Consider the following 14,768-nt stretch of genomic DNA (forward strand, 5'->3'; position numbering starts at 1 on the left):
AGGTCATGTGTCCTTCCTTTACAAGAATACAGTTCTCTGGGATGGATGTTCGCTTCTGTCAGAGATTTATCACTTGAATATAAAGTGATTCTTTGTGATAGGTTTGTTTCCTAATAGTAGTAGTTATGACTTGGACCATCGACGGATGGTTTCGTGTGTCAGTTTTTCATAAGTTGTATATTTAACAGAACTTTCTCTATCACAACTGAGCCCTGATCCTCCTATCCTGCAGGGAGCTACCAAATTCGCTTAACAACGGCGCTAATATGTAGTAAATGTGCCTGGCTGTCAACTTCTCAGCTCCAGAGGTCTTTCATTCCTCACACCTTTGGACTGTGTAACAATCTCCCCAGAAGCGAAGATTCAGTGCATTACTTCCCTGAAACGATTCGTTTTACTTATTTAATATTGGTTTTATCTATTTGTTCAGTTATTTAGTAATTTTTCTTTTATTCTTTTGTAATAACTGTATTCTTCTTTCTGTATTTCCTGTCATCTACTGTAATTTCTTTCAGATGAACACTTCATTCTTTGGAAGTTTGAATTTGAAGTCTGTGGTCCTTATAGGTTTGTTTTGTATGAATATGGGTGTATCTAATGGAATATATATATATATATATATATATATATATATATATATATATATATATATATATATATATATATATATATATATATATATATATATATATATATATATATATATACTGTATACATATTTAATACATATATATTTAAATTATGTATATGTATATATATACATATATATATATATATATATATATATATATATATATATATATATATATATATATATATATATATATATATTATATATATATATATATATATATTTATAGTCCCGTGTATGTGCACTTGCGTTTATTCAGATAAATAAATTGCGCTGGATACCACTGTTACGACGCCAGTTTGTATGTATAATATATATTTATATATATACAGTATATATATATACACAGTGAATAATTTGGCGTCGCCCCGGCCTCGGTGACCGTGGTCATTGCAACACCAAATGAGGGCAAAGAAGTCCAACGATGAAATGCGTATGAATCATGCACTCGAATTGGACGTGGTGTTCTCACCCACAGGTGTTCGCGAGGGCATCTGTCCTGTTGGGACGGTGATGTCAACACCAGCAACGCCACAGGTACTGAAACTTTTATAAAGTGTAAGTAGTTTGACTTGGATATACGCTGGTTTTCTTTTTAGCAGTTTCCTTCACATTTTTTTATAATCTCTCTTCGACTCCTGCCAAATATTTTTTCTGTCTAGTTTATGTATGTGTGTGTATATATATATATATATATATATATATATATATATATATATATATATATATATATATATATATATATATATATATATATATATATATATATATAATGAGAGAGAGAGAGAGAGAGAGAGAGAGAGAGAGAGAGAGAGAGAGAGAGAGAGAGAGAGAGAGAGAGAGAGAGAGAGTCCTCAAAATAGCTCTTGAAGAGAATAGGACAGAGAAAAATGAGGACAGGGATGTAGAAGGGGATTGAATAACACCGGGAAAAAGGATTAATGGGGTGGGATTTGAAAGATACAGCCTCGCTAATCCCTTCTTCTAATATAGGAACAATGATATCCGGTGCATGTTATCTAGAACACGAAAAGATATATACATACATAAATACGTACAAATGTGTATCTATAATATATATATATATATATATATATATATATATATATATATATATATATATATATATATATATATGTATATATTTGTGTGTATTTCCATGTGTATGTGTATTATGTATGTATGTATCATCAGAAGCCAGTGACTGGTTCTCTTCGCAAATAATTGTTCTGTTGTCCATTGTTAATCTAATTATCTTCGCCTTGACGTAGGTTGGTCTTGGGTTATTTTTGTCGACAAGATGCTCTGTTGGCGACGCATGATGTTAGAGTATAGAGACTTTCTTTGTGATAGAAACTTCACACTGTATTTATGTGTTCCTTCGTATGTATTGCTAACGCTGGCATCGTTTTTACCAAACGAAAACATTTTTAAGTCGAGATTGTTGATTATCAAATGATAAATGTTTGCACGCATACTTCCCTATCGTAGATTGTCGAAAGTACATCCTGATGTGGTTGCAATTCTTCAGTGCCGATTTGTGAGTCAGTTCCACTTTTACATTTCTTGTTTTTATGTAATCGGAGGAGAGCGTTGCTTGTACTCCCTGGAATAGTGTCTAATGAGGTGCTACGTTTAAAATTGGTGCTTTACGTCAGGTACTGTCTAGGCCGGCTCGTGTGTGTTTGTGTGTGCGTGTGTGTGTGTGTGCTAAAATTGGCAATCCGGGATGCTTTGTCGCCACCAAAAGCCTTAAGCAGAGGAACTGCTGCCACCTCGGCACTCCTTTGGCACTGACCCACCTTTTTCCCGCCTGGTCACAGCCACAGACCATATTCTATTCGAGACTGACTCTCTCTCTCTCTCTCTCTCTCTCTCTCTCTCTCTCTCTCTCTCTCTCTCTCTCTCTCTCGGTTTATGAGGGATGTTATATTCCAACTATTTGTGCAACCATCAGCTTAAACCACATACTGTACATGCCCACGTACACAAATACATGTAAACTATATATGTATATATATTATATATATATAAATATACATATTTTTGTGTGGGTCAGTTACACACACACGCACACATCCACACACACGCATACTGTATATGTATGTATATATATATATATATATATATATATATATATATATATATATATATATATATATATATATATATATATATATATATATATATATATTTTCTTTGCCACTAATTTTTACACAACACTTTCATACATTCAAGCTTTTAGCCACAAGAACCCATTGACATCATATTCACTTAATTTGCGAAAGTTCACACCAGAGGTGCATCAAGTTTGGCCATGATGCAGACCTGTGATTCATATGGGTAAACATGGGTGAATGACTTTAATCTACCATCACCTTTGTCGACCCAGAAAGTCATGTTTGAATCCGCGTGAGGTTAAATAAGTTGTATAATTCCCTTTGGGTGTGAGTTATTCCCAAGTAAAGTGAAGGAAGTATTGATGTGTTATGCGCGACTAACTATTAGAATATATATATATATATATATATATATATATATATATATATATATATATATATATATATATATATATATATATATTGATATTGTGTGCGTATGTTTATAAACGTGTGTGTGCTCGTGTGCGCGGCTGCTCCCCGTGGAGTGTTCTTTCCATAAGACTGGGTCTTCTCAGAATTCTGTGAACCTACCTTTTATCAGTGCAAACTTCTTTTGATACCAAGATTTATCAGCTCGTTTCTTATCTCCCAAGTTCTGTGCACTCCACGTATAGTATGTGAGCATTCAGTCACATCAGTTGGAATCATGTTTTTCGTTCATTCACAGTCAACATCCACACTTCACTTACATGAAAAAATAAACTGGCTCAGTCTGTAATTAGATTCACACCTGGACTTCCATGTATTACTCAAGGGTCTTTTCAGCGTCCCTTATTTTACTGTAGCTGCGTTCATATTCTCTTTCTTCCATCTGACATTCCACCCTCTCAAAAAATTGAAAAATTGTTTCCTAGTGCAACTGCTTTGAGGTTTTCCTCCTGTCACACCTTTCAGACTTCTTACCGTCAGTTTCCCTTTCAGCGTTGAATGACCTCATAAGTCCCAGCGCTTGGCCTCTGGCCTCAATTCTACATTCTATTCTGTTCTGTAGACTTCCACGTACTCCTCATAGATTCATAGTGTTTACTACAACGTTGCTCATCGTACCAATGTACCACCGTTTCACTATATTTTTTTCCCAAATATCTAAGTGGACGAACCTCCAACATTTTTCCACCAAACATTGAATCATTTTTTTTACTTTTCTTTGTTCTTGTAGGCCTGGTTTCGCACCACTTTACTTTTCTCTACTTGTTTCTCTTGCATACACCTTCAGGTTCCTCCAATCAGCATTAAATCGTCTGTCCACGCGCGGTGCACTGTAGGCATTACTTAAGGTTCTTTGCAGCGTCCCTTCGGCCCCTAGCTGCAACCTCGTTCGTTCCTTTTACTCTACCTCTGCTCATATTCTCTCTCCTCCACCTTACTTTCCACCCTCTTCCAATAGTGAAACTGCGAGTTTTTTCCTCCTGTTACACCTTTGTAACCTTTCAATTTTCCTTTCAGCGCTGAATGACCTCATAGGTCCCAACGCTTGGCGTTTGGCCTAAAATTGTATAGAGTGCGTTTGGATGTAACTTTTGAGAACGTAAGTAGGATAGTTAAGAGGGCGAAGAATGGAAACGAGGATTTGTTGGGATTAAAAGTACATCGCGGCGAGTGTAAGAAATGTTGTGGACAGAGTGTTTAGTATATGAGGGAAGGAGCACTGTAGCATTTTAAAGGAAGAACAGTGTCGGTTTAGAAAAGGTGTCGAGTACGCGTTCGTTATGAAGCCGTTGTGTGAGAAGTGCGGGAGCGAAGCAAAAGTTGATTGTGTCATACAAGGACCTAAAAAATCTAATGACGGAATGACAAAGGTGGAAGCGTGTCGAGGGCGTGTGGCAGACCTTTGATCTTCCCCCCACCCACCCCCCCACCCACCCTCCCCATTTCCTTGGAGTCCATCAGTAAGATGCTATTGTTTGTAGGAACAGAGGAGTCTCCCTCATTAAGTTTCGTGCTGTTACGTGCTCTTATAGGGAAAAATATTTGTGGTCTATTTTCGTAAGTAAAGATTACAAAGGAAGAAACGTGTAATTATTGTGAATATTCAGTCGGTATATTCAAGATTAAGTAACGTTCGTTTATGTTCCTGACCATGTTAAGGAGAAGTGAGTTCTTCATGAGAAATTTTTGCGTGTGCAAATTCAGACACATTCAATACAGTTAACTGTGCAACAGCAACGGACATGTTCCTAGAAATGAACTGAGAACATTTTGTATGCAAAATTTACTGATATACCCCCACAATATTGATGTCAGTTTATTAGGTAGCCCTTAACTTGCCAGACTGCAGTTTTTCAGAATTACTCAACAGCCACATTCTTTTGATAGTTTTTGCCAAGCTACATTTTTTGGAGTGGCGAATTTTGCTTATAAGTCTCTGAAATCGAACGATTTTTGCCAAGCTACATTTTTTGGAGTGGCGAATTTTGCTTATAAGTCTCTGAAATCGAACGATAATTGTACAGTCTGCACTAAACGGTCATTGTTATTGAGATTTTGCCATTAAACGGAAGTACACTTGATAAGTTCAGAAGCTATTATATTACCGCTATTGAAACTGACCAAGTAACAACACTTGACACAAGAGGAAGAGAATGAGGATACTGACAGGCAAGACAGTCAACACAATTGCCTGCCACGCTTGCCTTGACGTCTTATAGAAGAGAATTGTCAATTTCTACGTGTGTGTTTACTGATTTACACTACAGTGGCAATAAAACTTGATGAAAGGGTATTAACGTTATTAAAATAGCATGGAACTTAACTCGCGTACTGAGATTGCTTACCAAGAGAGCTTATTAAAACAGTCTCTCTCTCTCTCTCTCTCTCTCTCTCTCTCTCTCTCTCTCTCTCTCTCTCTCTCTCTCTCTCTCATATTTCATTACTACTTATGTAGCTAGAGATAAATAAAAATGGTTAGCCATTCTGTGCTTCTGCTCAATAGCCTTGTAAGACTCTAAGGGGCTGACACACCAAAAATGACCGAACAAGGCGAATACAGCACGCGCGCCGTGCCGAGTTTGCCTCTGTGACAGGAACCTCATTACACCAGCGTGGTCTGTATACCAGAGGTTTGTTTCCCCCGCAAGTTATTGTCGGGCTGGTTGGACCTGTTGACGTGCAATATTCAATGGACTGTTTCAAGAGGCCGTGTTATGGCGTAGGCCTCATGCAGTCGCACTGGCCACCAGCATTCGGGCGTAGTTTTCCTCTTTAGTCGTTCCCCCTGACTTGTGCTGAGGACTAGAATGTGCTGGTAGCCAGGTCACACAAGTCGGTGCTATATTGAAAGGTTCAAATTCCGCCTCCATCACGTTTTTTCTTAGGGTTTCGTAACGTATTCGGACTCCTTGCTTGAAAATGGAATTGAACAAATGCTGTGCCTTCGTCTCCCGTGGAGTGTCTGTTTGCTTGCAGCTTTCCTGGCCTCAGTTGTAGAGTGCATAGGACTCCTTTTATGATTCTCTGGAGTGTCCTTTATTTTAGGTCCTGGTCCCTTAATAGAAGGATGTCATTTGCTGCCCTATCGGCGAGCAGCAGGCGAATGCCATGGTAAAACATCAGGAGATTCAATTTGGCCATCTTGATAAGTTTTGTTTTAACTTAAAAAGAAAAGAAAACCTTTTGTCATCATTTTCAGTATATTGCCAGTTTTGGAATTAGTGCGTGCTAGTCGTGCAGAGTCGTCAGTGTCCTTATTCTGTGGTGATGCAGTCACACTGCCTATTACCCGAGATCTTTTCCCTTCGCTGTGAAGATATGGAACTGCAGTGTTTTGGATTTGATGGTCATAAGTTTAGGAGAGATTGCAATTGTTTTTTCTGCCGTAAAGTATTGTCTTAAACTTTTTTATTATTATTTTGATACACTATTTTTATGTTTTTTCATTATTACTGTATTTTTTCTTTTTTTCACGCGGGTTATTTAATTCTCTGGCGATTTGCATTGCAAACTAGTAGCGGGGTTTTGCGTGTTCTGCGTGAATGTGTGCATAATGATAAGAATGAGACAAAGCAATGTAGGTCGTCGCCATGCATCCACTGGGCATTGTCTCTCTCTCTCTCTCTCTCTCTCTCTCTCTCTCTCTCTCTCTCTCTCTCTCTCTAAGGCGGCTTTTACACTTCCAGTTCCTCTCCTGTTCTAGGTCATCTTTAACACTTGAATAAAAAATACGTGTTGCTTCCCGGCTGTATTGGAGTTCAAATGTCATGCAGCCTGCCTTACCCGCCAACGCTTACAAAAAGCAGATTTGCCACATTCTGTCATCGTGCGCCTTTTGAGCCTCAGTTGATCAGTTTGTACGGCTGCGTTTAAATATAGTCTGTTTCACTTTTTTTTTTATTCAAAGGAAGATGTGTTGTACAATAAAAGGGTCCCAGTCATGTCGCCTCATATTGTTATGCATTTAAGTTGTTTTTTTTATATAATTATACACATTTTCTAGTATGATCTTTACTTGTATGGGTGGTTTACAGCAGCAGTGTTTATTCGTCGCATCACTCAGCCTACAAAACATGGTGCGGTGAAGAAGTTGCTTTATCGGCGTGACCTTGGACTCCTTCGGATAATTAGCGATGGTTTCGTTTAGTCTCACGCGGCGTCCGTATTGTGTCGTTACGAGCGAAGAATAGCAAGTACGAGAGAGATGCTCTTTATGCTGCCGAAAGTTCAAACAGATTTCGAGAATTTTGTTCAGACGCCGTTGCGCCTAAAACCCGACACGTGGTTGACATTTAGGCTTGCCGAGATATTCCGTCATAGCTCTTGTGATGATTTCACAACGAGTCCCACGTCAGAACTGGTTCCCTTCTATTTGGTCTCTCTCTCTCTCTCTCTCTCTCTCTCTCTCTCTCTCTCTCTCTCTCTCTCTCTCTAAAGCGATTATGAAAGATAGGAAGATAACTAAACCAGAAAGCGTCATTTTGCTTGTTGGACGTCTTGCATTGAACGCGTTAAAGTTTTCAAATAAGTCAGATGGATATTTTTTTTTCTATTTTATCATCATTGTTAATACTCTGATATGCAATCAAGTCACCGTTGTATGCAAGAAGCAAAATAAAGTTCTGTATTTTGCGGTTGAGAGGAACAACGCTATGCACAATGAGTCATGTATACTTACACGTATGACGAGAAGTTCGGAAGAGCGGGAATGTGTGTCAATGCAATTATAGTTTCCAGCACGTGATTATGTATGAATGAATTTAGCCTATCTATTGATGCATTATATAGTAAAAGTAATTTGTGTGGACACGTACAAGTAATGTAACGATCAGATGAATTATGTTCCATTCTAATATGGAAAGATAATTTTGCCAGTGATATTGTTATTAGTTAGTTAATTTATTAATAAGGATAACATTGGGGAGGAAAGTAGCGTAGTTAACCTAGGTTAGGCTAAGAGCACCACGTGTGTGAAGATGACGTTACCAGCAGCACCGAAATTCCCCCTGGACCAGAGGCTGGGGCCATGAGGTCCACTTGAATTGACAACCCTTCCTATTGCGAGTGGTTGTTTTTTCAAGGATGAGACAGTGCTTGAACTCTGAAGAGAAGTGGCTGTAACCCGCGCTCTCTTGTTGAATCGCTTAAATGCCGGTGGATAGTTCCTGACCTGATTAAGTTTTAACGTGCTTTTTAGGTTCTTAGCTTGGTACAGCATTGCCAAAGAGTGTTTAGTGTAACTGTATCCTTTCCATGCATTAAACCTTTTAGTCTCGTTTGCAATTTGTGAATCCTTGTTCAGTTCAGCATCAGCTTTCAGCACAGCAGAGTTTTGTCACAGTTAAATACTTGTTTGGAAGGTATCCTTTTCTCTGTAGTCAACTTTAGATGTGCTGAAAATATGGTCGTTTTTGCGAGTTGAAGACTGGCTTCATTCTGGCATCTGTGCTGCTATCCTTTACATGAAGTACAGGTCTTATCTCTACTCATTCCGGGGTATTTGCTACAATCTTCATTTAAGTTCGGTGCTTTCTGGCAACACCAGAGTACATTTTTTGTCCACGTCTTCTATCCTCAAATTTTATGATTTTTCTGCCTTCGCCTAGCATTTATTATACACTGTGGATGTAACTTTAACCTTGTTCAGGTACAAGAAAAACCTTGGCAAAATTTCTGTCTGCGCAGCACAGAACGAATGATTTGGTACATCTTTTCCAATTGAGTAATCATCTATTTCTTTTATATTCATCCTGTCTGGGCAGGACTTCTAACGTCCCTACTAACGTGGCCATATTTACCAAATATGCTGAGCCATAGAAGAGTATAAATAGTGAACTGGTATTTGCTACAATTCTTATTGTAAATTCTGCAGTGTTACTCAGGCACTGACCTTGCAATTACTTTCGTAGTCTGGGGGAACACTGGCTTAAAGGATGAATCGCGCAGGTGTACGAGCAGGCAACTGCACAAAAATTGAAGTAGAATGCAAGAGCCCTTAATTTTTACAATTATTTTGACATTTTCACATTTAGTATTTTCCAGCATTTCAGAACTGAAACTCTGTAAATTATTTACCCGCGTACTGGAGACACCACTGTATTTGATAATCATTGTGGTCTAGATGTTCTTGAAGCTAAAGATTACCTTTTAGCAGCTATGCTTCGTCACGTCATGTAAATAAGCTGCACATTTCACTTTATATAACAAGCTCCAGCTTGGCCAAAGTACTGAAAAAGAAATCTGCCTTAGTTTGTCGCCACCTAACCTGGCTGGAGAGCTTTATAAACTAAGCAGGCTTTCTCATGTTATCTGGCGTAGGGATATCAAAGCTATTTAATAGGGTAACATGTTCCATAATTAAAGTTTTTTTTCTGCTATTCAATTCTTCATTTTCATCTGTTTTCAGGTTAGGGCTGCTGGACTAGGTAAATTTTATTTTTATATAATTGAAATGCTTAGACTGATATGAAGTGGTATGCTATATGCTAATGATTGAACTGATTTAAACCCTGAAAGTCAAATTTGATTTGACGGAGTAACACTGAAATTCAACCGCTTGAAGCAAAGTCATTTTTTTGTTATTCTTCAAATGCTTTAATGTGAGCATCAGCTGCATTTATTATCGAAACTTGTAAGAAACCTGCCCAGTAGCACAGCTCATTTTTGCAAGTGGTATGCTTAGTTGCAGGAAGAAGTAGGATAATGAGTATCGAGCAGTTATCGTACCTCAACATAGCCAGTCCATCGTTATTGACCTTGGGCAATCAGAGGGGCAGAAGGAAGTGTCAGCATCACGTTAATTACCACTACAGTAGGATATGGCTTTTCCAACGGCTTCAACGTAGAAAAGTCAACAGCATTGGTGCAGATGCATGAGTCTCATTTGATGTCTTCCTCGTTTTACCTTATTGACTGCAGCGCCCCTTCGGCCCCCTATAGCTGCAACTCCTTTCATTCCTTTTACTGTACCTCCATTCATATTGTTTTTCTTCCACCTTTCTGTCCACCCTCTCCTAACAGTTGGTTCATGGTGCAACTGCTTTGAGGTTTTCCTCCCGTTACACCTTTCAAATCTTTCTACTGTCAGTTTCCGTTTCAGCGCTGAGTTGCCCTAGTGCTTGGCATGTGTGCCTAAAGTTTATAGATCAACCAATCAATTAATCGTATTGATTCGTTTGGTAATGACTCCTTCATAATGACCCATAGGATGAAAGCCTTGCAAACACCAGGTGATTGGGAAGTGACTGTGTAACCGGCTGCCGTCTGACAGCTTGTGGGAAAGATGCCCAGTTTTCACATATTGAAAAAGAAGAGATGGAGAAACGCTAACTTCTTCTTATTGTTTGATGGGCCTTTCCTTTAGGTTTTAAGTCATTCCAGATAGTGTGAGAGTTTCTTTTCATTTCGTGAGAGTTGAAATTGTCATATTTTGATAACGTATATCCCTGTCACTCGCTATTAACGCCTTTAACAAAATTTGTGGTGTTCTGTTAGGTTCAGGGTATCCAGTCATGGAAGGTCTTTTGCTTTGTATCCTGTGTAAGATCAGAGGAACTACCTGCTGAAGAATTTTACACTTTACCCTTTGTTCCTTACAGGTACCGGTGCTGCATGTTGACTGTTGCTTAGTTTGACTGTACAGCCGTCGTTTGGGACTGGTAAGTCAAGGTCACAGAAACTTTTGTGCAATATCTCTTAATTTTCTAAGTTCATTTATGTGCATGTTAATCCGTTTATTATCAAGATCTGTCCATCCCCTTTCTCTGTCCACTGTGAACCCACGTTCATAAAACCAACTCATTACTACCTTGAGGTAAATTCCTCATTGGACCGGTCGGTATCGTACTCTGCTAGCACTCTGCTAGACCCGCGTTCGATTCTCCGGCCGGCTAATGAAGAATTAGAGGAATTTATTTCTGGTGATAGAAATTCATTTCTCGGTATAATGTGGTTCGGATCCCACAATAAGCTGTAGGTCCCGTTGCTAGGTAACCAGTTGATTCTCAGCCACATAAAATAAGTCTTATCCCTCGGGCCAGCCCTAGGAGAGCTGTTAATCAGCTCAGTGGTCTGGTTAAACTAAGGTATACTTAACTACCTGTACGCATTCCACGTTCACATTCGTCATGCCTGACTTTTTGAATTTTTGGATATTCAGACTTTCATTTCAATGTATTTTTCCCTGTACTGCCTTCAGCAGAAACGCCGTTGCCACCGTTGCTCCTTCGATTTAACACTACCAAGGAATGCTAGACACTGTACGGACTTAAGCCAGTTTGAGTAGGTTTCAAGTAGGGTTAGTGGACAGTGGCCCTTTCATTGAAATATTTGCTGGAAGCCGGGAGGGTAACATCTTCTGGTGTCAACCCCTCTCAAATGGTTACTCTAGTCTGTAGTGACAAACTTTCTGCATTAAGTATACCTTAGTTTAACCAGACCACAGAGCTGATTAACAGCTCTCCTAGGGCTGGCCCGAAGGATTAGACTTATCTTTCTTCGTTGCTGAGGCAGGGAATCTAAATCTGGATACTTTTTTTATTATTATTATTATTATTTGGCAAGTAAATTTCTGGTTTAAAGGATAGCAGGTTACTGTAGATTTTGAATGAGCTCTGTAGTGTTTCAGTTCTTTTGAAATATTTGGTTTCATGGTTTTATTATTAGTAATGCAACACATCTGATATTGCATGGCAAGGAATATATTTGAATAATACTCTCGCACATATACACACACATACTATATATATATATATATATATATATATATATATATATATATATATATATATATATATAAATATATATATACAGCGTGTGTATATGTGTATATATATGTATGTATGAATGTATGTATTTATATGCATATATATATATACATATAAAATAATTCATTTGTCTCCAGAGTTACGGAAATGCGCCTTATGCAATAGCTTGTGGAATGTATTACATCATGCACATAACAAATAAGTGAGAATTTCCTTTCTCCGAGTCTTCTGTTATTCTTCTGTTGTATGTAATAGTTTGTGTAATGTACTGCCTAGAGCGTATGTACAAATTACATTCGTATTTTGCTTGCTAAATTACTTGCTACGTTTTGCTCCTGTTCACGGATTACAAAAAGTCCAAAGGTCAGAGCCTTAACGCCAGTAGAAATTCCATAGGAAATGGCCCATGATAACATTGTGGCATCCCAGATATAGCCCATATAATGCATGAAATGGCATTAAACCAGGTGTGTATGGAACTGAGACTAAATGAAATTATGAAATTTTACTAACGCTGATTTTCGGAGAAAATTCCTGCAATTTTAACGAGAAGAATTATTTTCAGTTAGACTGAAAATAATTTTTCTCGCATCGGACGTGTTATCCCTATCAGACCTGACCAAAATGTGTTGATTAGGAATTATTCAGTGGGACCTAAGGGAAATTTAATCAGGGTGATTCGTTTCGAACAAATTGATCTTTTCTCTGAGCCTGATGAAATTTAAGTTCTGACGTGTGACTGGTTTTTACAACCCGCTCATGCAAATGGTCCTCCTGAGTCGATAATATTTTCAGATGGCATTATTATTAATGTTCAGTAGATGAAACCTATTCATGTGGAGCAAGCCCACAGGGGCCATTGACTTGAAACTGAAGCTTCCAAGGAATATGGTGTTCATTAGGAGTAAGAGGAAGTAAAGTGAAATACAGAACTTATTAAAAAAAAAGGTTAATTAGTAAATGGATAAACGGATAAAAATGTATTGAAATACAAGAAGAATAGTAAAGGCGGTACTTGTACTTTCGTGAGATGCAATTTGAATCCGGAGATTTCAAGTGCATATTGATAACGGCTAAAAATAGTTCTAACAAAAAACCTATCTCTACCACCCAGGGGATTTTGAGTAGTGCTAGCCAGTAGATTTAATCTAATGCCGCAAAAAGAATTTGACGGAAACGTTAAGTAAATCATTCAGTTATCGTGAGGGCTTAGATATAGTAGCAATCATATATTTTTGACAACATTTATTGCAACAAGATCAGCAGAAGTAAGCAACAGATTCAAGTTACTGGCGACGGATGTCATCAGATAAAAAACACTGCAGGCTGCAAGCAAGACACGGCCATCGTATGCTCATGACCTGACTGCTAATTCTGTGCGGCAGGAAGGTCTCGAGTATTTATAATTGTAGATTAAGGAATGCCTTATTAGTGAGTGGTGCAGTGAGGAGTTGCCTGGTCGCTTGGGATCACTATTAATTGAGCATTCTGTTGTGGGCAGTGTCATTCTGTATGTAGAGAGATGAGCGGTTAAAACTGATGCATATGTTTTCATCGTGTTTTTTGTATCGTTCTAAAACGAGAGCTTTCATGGGACTTAGGTTTGTTTATTGTGTATTTTGTGCCTGGCTCGTTGACAAAGTCGGAAAGCTTTTTAACAGCACAGAAGAACCTGGTGCCTTTCAGGAAATTTACCGTTGGAGCAAGCACAGAATGTCTCCATTTGTAATGTTTTAATCATAAGTGTTGTGATAGATTTTGAAATTGTGTGGAGGGAAGATCTTATAATTTTTTTACTCTTGCGTAAATGACTTCAATCCCCTTCCTGTAATCATGGTGAAGGGATGAAAATCAAGAAGGGTTTTCATCTCAAGTGTTTACGAGCAGTGCTGGTAAGTTGCCTCGACTCCCATGAAGCTGAGCGTGGGAAGGGAATTGACACAAATCTTCAATACCTGCGCAATCTTATTAAAAAAAAATTACAAAGCAAGAAACATCTTTCATGATTTTGTATCTAAAAGTTATTATAATATACAAATCGTCTTTTATTCAGCAACCAGTTCATGATAATTTTTAAATTAAAGCGTTTCATGTCAATGTTACAGTTAAGAATAAAACAATACAATGAAGAATATATTTATTATATGAATTCCCTTTTACGGAAGAGCGGATGTATTTTTGAGAGCCTTTGCAATCCATGCAATTAAAAGATATGCTGGACACTGTAGCAAGGTTCTTGTAGTGCGAATAGAGAAACAGAAATATCATGATCGAATAAGGAATACAGCACAGATAAATAAACGAATGTACAATTTATATAACTATTTTTCAAACAGCTTTACGGGAATTTTACGTTAGGACATTGTTGTCAGGGGGTGGGGGGACGCTATTGGTCCAAGCGTGTGGATGAGAGACGTGGATGTCGAAAACTTTTTGGAATTTTTACAAGACAAATGTTTTCCATATTTAACCATTTTTTTTATTACTAGGTTATTATGAATTGATTTTTTAAAGGTCTGCTTTTACACCATTCTCACTACGGCACTTGATAACGCAGGCGCTCGAGGTCATCAGACCAAACATCTTTAATCATAGCAAATGTATTAGAAGTCACTCGTCCTAAAATAAATTGGGTGGAATCACGCGTCCAGATGATCGGTAGCATATTTCTTTTAACGTGCTTTTTTTCCCATTTGTATGGGGTAAGCACGATGCCTTCTTTTGAAGGATTTTGATTTGGCTTTGGGGTAGACTTTGTAGTCTTAAGTGTCATGCAGTAAG

The 14,768-nt window shown here is 38.0% G+C and overlaps 1 protein-coding gene across 4 annotated transcripts in view; it reads left to right on the plus strand.

The window, feature by feature from the left end:
* capt (adenylyl cyclase-associated protein 1) overlaps positions 1–14,768 on the plus strand; it is a 190,066-nt gene that overhangs the window by 73,822 nt on the left and 101,476 nt on the right. For 2 of the 4 annotated variants that reach the window (XM_067121602.1, XM_067121598.1), the window contains exon 3: positions 10,821–10,880. The exons of the other annotated variants lie outside the window; for them this stretch is intronic. The gene's annotated coding sequence lies outside the window, so the exon portion shown is untranslated. The remainder of the gene's footprint in view (positions 1–10,820; positions 10,881–14,768) is intronic. 4 annotated transcript variants of the gene reach the window in all.

Source organism: Macrobrachium rosenbergii, chromosome 19 (assembly GCF_040412425.1).
Source record: "Macrobrachium rosenbergii isolate ZJJX-2024 chromosome 19, ASM4041242v1, whole genome shotgun sequence".
NCBI classification, from domain to species: domain Eukaryota; kingdom Metazoa; phylum Arthropoda; class Malacostraca; order Decapoda; family Palaemonidae; genus Macrobrachium; species Macrobrachium rosenbergii.